General features: G+C 35.1%; 1 long non-coding RNA gene across 1 annotated transcript; it reads left to right on the forward strand.

The window, feature by feature from the left end:
- Positions 1 to 565: 565 nt before the first annotated feature.
- LOC127873953 (uncharacterized) lies at positions 566 to 3326 on the forward strand. Its single transcript, XR_008046456.1, has 3 exons — positions 566 to 775; positions 1256 to 1356; positions 1864 to 3326. It is a non-coding gene; the product is annotated as an uncharacterized LOC127873953 (long non-coding RNA).
- Positions 3327 to 9590: the final 6264 nt, after the last annotated feature.

Genomic DNA, 9590 nt, shown 5'->3' on the forward strand with positions numbered 1-9590 from the left:
TCTTTTGTGGTTATTTGTAATATCCTGTATGTGTCTGGAGTACTTTGATGCCTTGGATTGGAAGCTAACTTAAAAGATGAACTTTTGAGGGTGTGTTTTCTATTGTGTGGGGCTTTTGTCGAAATTAGGATTCCGAAACACGTTTTTCTACGGTGGGTTCATTCGACAGCGATTTACTTTCTTAGAAGTTGCGAGACGGTATGTTTTTGATTGCAATTATTGGAAGATGACAGATCCATCTTTAAAATGATACCAGGTTCGGGAAAATTGATACGTCGGAAAGGCAAGAAAAATGCTGTGAAAGTTGTAAGTTTTATAATGGGACCCTATGGGAATCGGAATTAGTGTAATATAACCTTTAAAAAGCACATTTACTGCAATGTCAAGGTCACATGGATTCGTCTGCAAGCGAGACAAGTAGAAAATGAATTTTAATGAATGTTTTGATGATTTGGGTGCTAAAATAGATGAGAGGTGTCAATATTTTGGTCCAAATGGATGTTTTAGGTGGTTTTGGACTGTTCCGGATGGGTGGGAGACCTGGTATGGACAAGTAAGGGTAACATTTCCAACAAATCTTAAATGTAAATATTATTATGTCCATAGATTGAAGTTTCAGGTGGAGAGCAAGATGAAAAATATGCAAAATTACATGCATGCAACCCATTTATGCCATTTTTCTCTTTGTAGGCCTGACCGTTTGTCCTTGAGCCGTAGATGGTCAACAATCCGCTAGCTGTCTTGCTCTGACTGGTGCACTGGACATGATTTCAATGTGAGTCATCATACTGATTGTTTAATTAACACATGAATTTCAGTTTGTTCGTTAAAGTTCTAACTTAGCTGTGTATTTTTACAGTGGACGTAGTGGTGCGGTGCAGGTGGTAGACTAGGTATTTCCATATATACACTATGTTTACAGAATTGCGGCCAGTGGAGCAACATAGCTGATGAGTTAATAGCACTAGTTCTTCAGACAAATAACTTTATTTTCAACCTATAAAGCATATTTAGCTGTAGGTGGGGCCAATTAGCTGTAAGATCTGGCTTTTGTTCTGTTAAGCCCTTAGAGTAATGAATTTCAGAGTGAAGACCATAGCGCCTTTTCCTAGTCAAGTATCGGGCAGCTGTATGTCTTTTCAGAAATGCACATGTCTTTTTAAGCATGTCATTGTGTTGCTTTTAATAAGATAGGCAATAAACTCATAACCTTTAGACAAATGAGCATCTGTAAATTCAGATTTCACTATTTCAGAGTCAGCCAGACCATGATTGAGCTTAAGGGTTGTGCTGCGGATGCAGCCTGTGCAGTTCCGGGAGAAAGTCACTGTCTCGGGCAATGCGGTCTGGTATCAGGTAAGCACTATTGAAAGCCTCACACTTTTGGGGGGTCTGAAGCCTTGTGCTGTCAATGCGATCTGGTTCAAGTACAATAAGAATGCATTCTCAAAGCAGTACTTCATCAGATATGGTTATCTCAAGCTTACAGTTCGCGGGCAGATATGACTTCGATTTGTTCTTGCTAGCAGAACCCCTACAGGCCAAACTATGCGTTAAGCACTATTTTCCACAGCAACCCTTGCAGACAGAAAAACAATACTTAAAATTACTTCTGGCATTTAATTTCTAATTTCCTACATATCTCTTTTGTATGTTTGTTTGCCCTTTTTAACTCTGACATGCCATCTTGCTCACATTGATGGAGCATACCTGTTTTTGTTTAGAGCCAAGTCCCCGGCTGCTCGAGTTTGCCGTGTCAATAATGAGAAAGCCATGGCATGATGTCTCCTCTATGTGTTTCCTTATCTCAGTGTTGAACATAATTGCCAGTTTCAGGGGCCTAAACATTTTATTTTATTAAAGGTCTGGATGATCCTTGCCTGACTGCGGGTTTGTGTACACCTCAATCCGACTCTGTGTCCTGAACAGAGGCCGCAGTGGTGCAGCGCTTGTGGACGATCCATCAACATCCTGAAAGGTCAACACTACACCAAGCTGGGAAAATTGATCCTGATAGTCATCCCCAGGTAGTGGAATGAATGTTCACTGAACTACAGAGGAATCACACCCAAATGACTTTCCTGCCACGACATTAGTGTGGCCACTCGCGTAGGAATTCCTTAGCAAACATGCTCTTTTGCATGGTGACTGTGGACATTTTTGCAAAACTTACGCTTTCAACACTGGATTTTAAAGAGAATACTTAATAAAATGGCGCTAACAGGACTTATTTATATGAGAGAGACCATCTGGATGCGCATGAAGTGTCACTTTGTGTCGTAAGCTGTTGAAGGAGCGATTTGCGCCTTTTTAAGTGTTATTTTTGGGTAGCCGGCTTGTATCGGCTTGAAAGCTGAAAATTATGCCTCTCATCATAATAGCATTAATTTTTGTAATTGCAATGTGTATGTTTAGATTGTAAGTGAAGCTTTTAATAATAATTTTCTTAAAAAACATGATTTTATATGCTGTCAGTGAGTTTTTTATTGAAAAAAGTGCTTAAAATTTTAAAAAAGTCTCCTATTTCATCAAGAAAAGTACACTGATTCACAATCAATACATTTATTTGGGCCTTTTGCTGATATATTGGTGAATTTCGCATGCAATGATACCAGTTTTTGCCATGAAAGTTACGCGTAACAATAATTGGAGACGCAAAATCAGCTGTCGTCACTTAGACTAAAAATCATGCATTCCGACTTGACTGCGGCCAATTTAGTCACCGCTTTAAATGGCCATTTTAAGGCCTTTACCCCCATCCGAATGCACTGAAATTGCATATTCATTGTGGAAATAGTTGAAATCACATGTGGAGAAAGTTTGAAAAAGATAGGACAAAGTTGAGTTCCCTTAAAGGTTACATTACACTAAATCATTGTGTATCCCTCCGTGGTCCATTCGAAAGTAGTGCCTATTTCTAAAGAGTTCCTTTTCTCTTCTTGAATATAAGCCATTTAACAATGTGAGACATGTCTTTTGTGGTTATTTGTAATATCCTGTATGTGTCTGGAGTACTTTGATGCCTTGGATTGGAAGCTAACTTAAAAGATGAACTTTTGAGGGTGTGTTTTCTATTGTGTGGGGCTTTTGTCGAAATTAGGATTCCGAAACACGTTTTTCTACGGTGGGTTCATTCGACAGCGATTTTCTTTCTTAGAAGTTGCGAGACGGTATGTTTTTGATTGCAATTATTGGAAGATGACAGATCCATCTTTAAAATGATACCAGGTTCGGGAAAATTGATACGTCGGAAAGGCAAGAAAAATGCTGTGAAAGTTGTCAGTTTTATAATGGGACCCTATGGGAATCGGAATTAGTGTAATATAACCTATAATATTAAATTCTGATTGAGCAAATACGACGTAAACTGATCATAATTTCAACATAAGTGATTATCTTGATACAATTTATATTTCTATACACTTTCTTACTCGAGCCTTCAGTTATCGGTGTGTTAACAAAACATCAAATAATCAGAAAAAGACTCGTTCGTTGCTTTAGTAATGTGTTAATTGTCACGCAATTGATGCCGCCATCATTGCGGGATGCTGTTTAAGACAGTGGGTGACAGCGTTAATTGACACAATGTAGCGCTTACGATCGAATTTGTACGATCAAGTCCATGCAAACTGCATTAATAAACAAGTTTTTTGTTATTATTTAATTGATTTTTTTTTCGTAATTTACATTATACAATGCGGATTCGGTACTGACATTGCGCTTTCGGTACCGATAAAGCGTTAATTGACATAATCTAACGCGCTTAAGATCGAATTTCTACAAATATTCCATGAAAAATGCATATATAAATATATTTTCAGTTATTCTTTAATTGAAAATTTAACTGGTCAACTGATTATTTCCATAATTTATATTTAACAGTGCGCTTTCGGTACTGTACTGACACTGCGCTTTCGGTAAATCTAGTAACCGAGCATTAATGGTGTGTACTACATTGATACACACATTGTAAAGGAACTGACGGAAACCGTATCAATAGTGAATACAAACTTTCGACAGATTGTTAAAATGGTAATATTAAACTACTGCTTTTAATACCCAAGCCAATGGAATTGTGTATTCTCTATTGTTTATATTTAGGTTTAGTTATCGTGCTATAATTGAACAAGTATTTTTAATGTGTGTGACTATCTCTGGCAACGGTTGTGATGGTCGGACTGTTTCAAACCGATTAAGACACCGCCCAGAATACTCAACTATATTGTTTAAGCAAAATATATGATTTGTCAAACAATTGTCGCTACATTTTTTATGGATCTTGTGGTGTATAAATAAATTGCTCAGATAGGTTGGTAGTTTGTGCATTAAGGTTGTTCGGTTAACCGGTTAATAACCGATTGTTTACGTGTATGTTGAAAATCATTATTTGTATAACACGCCTTACATAATTATGCTTCTATTTGTGTATCCAATTCTTTATGTTAATTTCTAAATACTGAATTTGGACGATAAAAAAGCAAAAGACACGAACCCAGTACGCATCATTCAACACGGTATATTTATATTTAAGTAGTTGAGAAATACTAGCTCAGTAGATAGATCACTGTACAACCAATCCTGGGCTCAACGACTTTTATCGCGACCGGCAGAAAAACTTAAAATGAATTAAGCCAGTTTCATAAGTATAGTGGGGTAGAGGTTCGAATAAATAGAAACGCCGCCCAAGGTTTGATATTAATGTGACTGTCCGAAAGTATATCGGAATTCTTGTATATATGTAGTAACACATATAACAGATACAGAAACCTAAACACACACAAAATAACACAATTTACACAGGTCACAACCCTCCAAACATAAATACAATATTTAAGAAATAGTATACCCCACTGAGGTCCCTATGGCATTATAGTAACCAGCAAGGCAGCTACAAACCGAATATGGAACGAAGCCGTAGGCTGACTGGCTGGTCACTATAATGCCATTGGGACCGAAGTGGAGTTTTCGATTTCTTATATTACTCAGAAGAGTGTCCCCTGTACCATTTTACAGTTGTGTACGATTGTTTATGGTTTAGAACCTAAACATGTGAATTTAATCTCAGAAGTTTGTAGCTCTGCAGAACATCCGCAATGCTGGACCTGTTATACTAATGTTTAACAATAACATAAATAAATATAACATACGTCCCAATGACGTCATTGTTGTTTACTGACAGTAACAGCAAAATACTACGCTGTACAATAACACGCGTCCACACAGTGCAAATTTAGTTATGTGTAACCCCAAACGGTCCATATACAAAAAATAGTGACCGGTCCATATACACTTGGGATTCTCTATAGCATTTTACAGACTGAAACCTGTCATATAGATAAAGAAGGACCAATATCCCTGAGGTTTAATATTTCAAAATAATAAAATTCATTTTTATTGCAGACAAATACATAATTGCAAAATACAAATAATATAAACCTCACCAGGTTGGTAGATACAAAAACACAGTAATACTGTTAAAACAAGTATGTCGTTCGACAGCCTAGAAGCAACGGAAAGCACGGTCAGTAATTTCACTATATATTTAAAAGGGTTTTGGAACTGACCAATACAAATCTTGTTTATTTGATAATTCGCATTCTCACTGGACAAAACAAGTATGATATCACAGTACATGGCTGGACGCACACATGACAAGGGACTGAATTTCACAAGAGATGTAAATGGACACATACTAAGAGAAAGATCAATAGGACAATACTAATAAAAAACATATATCGAACCTCGAATAACAAATGGCACATAAATGATATTCATAAAAGTTTATTGTACCATTATACAGAACATAAGCCAAAGGGGAGTAACTCGTGTTAATCCTTAAATTAATTCCTTTACGCCTTGTCTCACATGTTTCGTGATCTTAATTCATGAAACATGTAATAAATGAGAAGACAAAATTAGAAAATGTTTAAAATTCACAAAAACTGTAAACATAATAATGAGATGCAAAAACAAAACAATACTAATATGGTTTTCATACAATTAAAATGAAAAATTCCTATATTAAATTTATTTTAATGAAAATAGACTAATGCAAACAATTATGGTGCAATTTTTAATATGTTTTGAATGAACAAAAATCAACTTACACCACTTTCATTAAAGAATAATACAGATTTTTATGTTTAATATTTACAATAAAAGAAACATTTATGATATTTTATGGATTTATTTGGAGTTGTTAACATCTTTTTTTCAAAGATATTTCCCAAAATACAATAACAATAATTTGATCTTCTAAAATGTTTAGATCAAGACGTGTAAAATTGAATTGTTGCATAGACAAAAATTGCAATTTAATGATTGGAAAATATAAATGGAAACTATATACTGCAATGCGGGGAATCACGTGGTAAGAATTGAGAAAACATGGCCGCCGATGCCTCGCTTAGATGGCAAATTTGAGTGTTTAAACAGGTACATCTTCCTTATTACTTACTTGTTTTTAATCGGATGACGCCTATCATAGGGTCAGCCGGACGCGGTTTCATCGAGTATCAACCGTTTCCCTCTGGTTGGTCTGAGTGTGGAGATTACTCACGGAATATCTAGCGATTTCCTGAACCGTCAATTGCTGTTGTACATGGACTAACAATAATATAACTGTTTTCACACTAATTAGCACTGTTAAGTACCAGTTGTTCATGCGGACGCATTGTAACTGGCAAAAAATGGATACATCGATTGCTAATGGCGTTATTTTCAAGGTAAAGTTGAGTTTCGATTGGTTTTGACGATTGCTGTTGAACACGCACATGGCTGTTATACACGGACAACTTCTAGAACAACTATTGTTGAGCACGCACATGTCAAGGAATACCGTTTTCTCCGCCGAATAAGTCTAAATCAACTTCGCATTGGCATGTTCTAGTGCATGTTGCGATACATATCTTATGTAAAGGCACTGAACATGTTAATTTGTATACGACATTGGCTATATGGATCATCAAAATTTTATTTTCAATAGAAATTTTATTGCTAGCCTTTTGTAATGGCTTGCGAGTATTTGAAAATGTTGTTTTTTCCTCCGGACAGTTTAATTAATATTTGTTTTGGATTCCTGTTTTTTACTTGAAGAAATCCCTTCATGATATTGTGCATGTTCAATTGTTTTCAAAGCATTTTTTCATGCTAAAGGGACAAGTACATATAAAGACAGGATAACATTTTACCCGATTACTATACAGTTTGTGACCAGAACATAAAGAATGAATATGATTTGGGCTTGGGCATGTATTTAAACAACTTGGTAAATGCATTTTATTTTCTACATATTGTGTACTGTGTTTGATGCTTTTAGAGATCAATTCATCATGTATTTTTGTAAAAAGTATAGTTTTTCGAGTTAATATACTTCACACATTTGATGATGCAGATTAGTAGCATTTTTCGTCCCAGGTAAGTATTATCAAGAATATTTTTATTGAAATGATAGTGTTGAATTGGTCTCTTTTCAGTACTCGTTTTATATGAGCCGGATAGAGGACAGACTGTACATATAACCTCGAAGCGGGCATACAACCCTATAGCTACAGACACCAACTCAGACAAATTTCAATTCACAAGGTAACTAGTTTTCAACAACAATCATCAATACACTTTGATCCTATAACTTCATTACAGTGACAATATAAAGTTTAGGCCAGCGTGCCCGCAGGTAAGTTTTTATGTAGTACTTTGCTAAAAAGCTATTAAATTAAGAATAAGTACTGAAAATAATCCATATCATATATAGAATTACGAATAATACGTATCAAATATGTTTTGGACACGACAGTTATAGTCAAAAAAGCTAGATGGTTTAATATGGACTTGGAAGCTGTCATCGTTTGGAAAATCAAGAGTGGGTTACAATTATTTTATCTACGAAACAAATGGTTTAAAAGTAATGTTTGAAATTACCGTTGTTAAACAAGTCTGCCATACAGTATGAAGCCATTATCTGATCGAGCTGTTATTGTGGCAACAATCAGAAAATTGTATTGGTTTGACTGTTCATACATTTGTCAAAATTTGGCAATATAACACTTTAGCCCCCGCCAGAGGTGTGATTACATACTGAATGAACACAATGGGCTCATTCCGTGTGCATATCCACCCCTCTGGCGGGGGCCAAAGTTGTTATATTTTTCCAATATTATATCTCTACTATACAGCATGTATAAAACAAATAAAAACTTCACAATAACTCTTGCTTTAACAAAGTTGACTCAATGAAACAAATAATATGATCTTAACATAATAGATATATAACAGTGATCTATAATGTATGTTCATCAGAGAGGCAGGCAAGATGTGCATCAGAAGATACAGATGAACACCCAAGCTGCAACAATATAAAAAGAAAGAGTCTCAGACTAAGTATGTATATGTGTATGCATATAAGGATTCGTAGAACTAGTTTCATTTTTATCAGCTAACAATTCAACTTTAAACTATAAAATGACAATGTCCTATTCTTTTAATTGAAATTATTTACTAACAATGAAACGGACATACTGAACCAATAGAATAATATCATTGTTTAACTAAAACCGTAATAACTTAGCTGATGGCTATTAACAATCAAAATCATTCAGAACAATGCTCATCATTTTTGTAAGTAGTAAATAGAGTTAACCAATAAAAACAAAAATATTTAAAAAAAATATAGGTCACTGAGCGAGATTCAGATGTTGTACTATGCCAAACAGAACAGCTTGGCAGACAAACAAGAAAAGTTCTACAAAATAATCATAGTACTGACTGATATTCTTATAACACAAATAAAAAAATGAGTGAGCACAAATGAGGTTATTACCTAAACATTGTTTCAAAAAAATAAAATAGGCATTGAAATAATATATTTTGTTCACTTGTTGAATGGTTGTTCCAATGCTGGAAAACCCACATTAACAAACAAGGGACCAAACTATCAGTGTATGACTCAGAGATACACAAGCACAAATATAATGAAAACATTTATATTTAATCTGTTAATTTCATAAGTAAAGTAATTTGCGACAATGGTATCTCTAACTCTTCTCCCATCCGATACAGCCTGAAACATATCTCCCTTGGCAACCTCTTCTAAAGGTTCCGGATTAACTGCTGGTTCCCCCCACATCAACCGAAGAACAGCACAGGCAATGATGGTGCGGGTGACATTGGCAGGCTTCATTCTAATCTGTTATAAAAAGAAGTTGGAGGAATAACATTGACATGTAATTTTACATCAAAAGTCATTGTTATAAATGTTGACAAATTGGTCCCCAATGTTTGATGCAGAGTAAATCGTAACAACTTCTTTTTGTCCCGAGTGTAACAATTAACTAATATCTTATGTATTTCATATGAGCTTAACCAAATACACAAAAACATATCTAAAAATGTTTAAATTGTTTTAGCTGGCATTCAGTAATGTATCAGTACTTCACAGTAATACGAGACAGTGTATAAGGCTGTTAAATTGACTTGTTCAAGATGTCAAAATGAGTTGCATTTATTCATATTTGGAATATTCAGCATATTTTTCCGTCTATAAGTAAGTTGAATTTAAGAAGGGAAGTGTCTCTATGGCATGCAAAAATAAT

Source organism: Dreissena polymorpha, chromosome 3 (assembly GCF_020536995.1).
Source record: "Dreissena polymorpha isolate Duluth1 chromosome 3, UMN_Dpol_1.0, whole genome shotgun sequence".
NCBI classification, from domain to species: Eukaryota; Metazoa; Mollusca; class Bivalvia; order Myida; family Dreissenidae; genus Dreissena; species Dreissena polymorpha.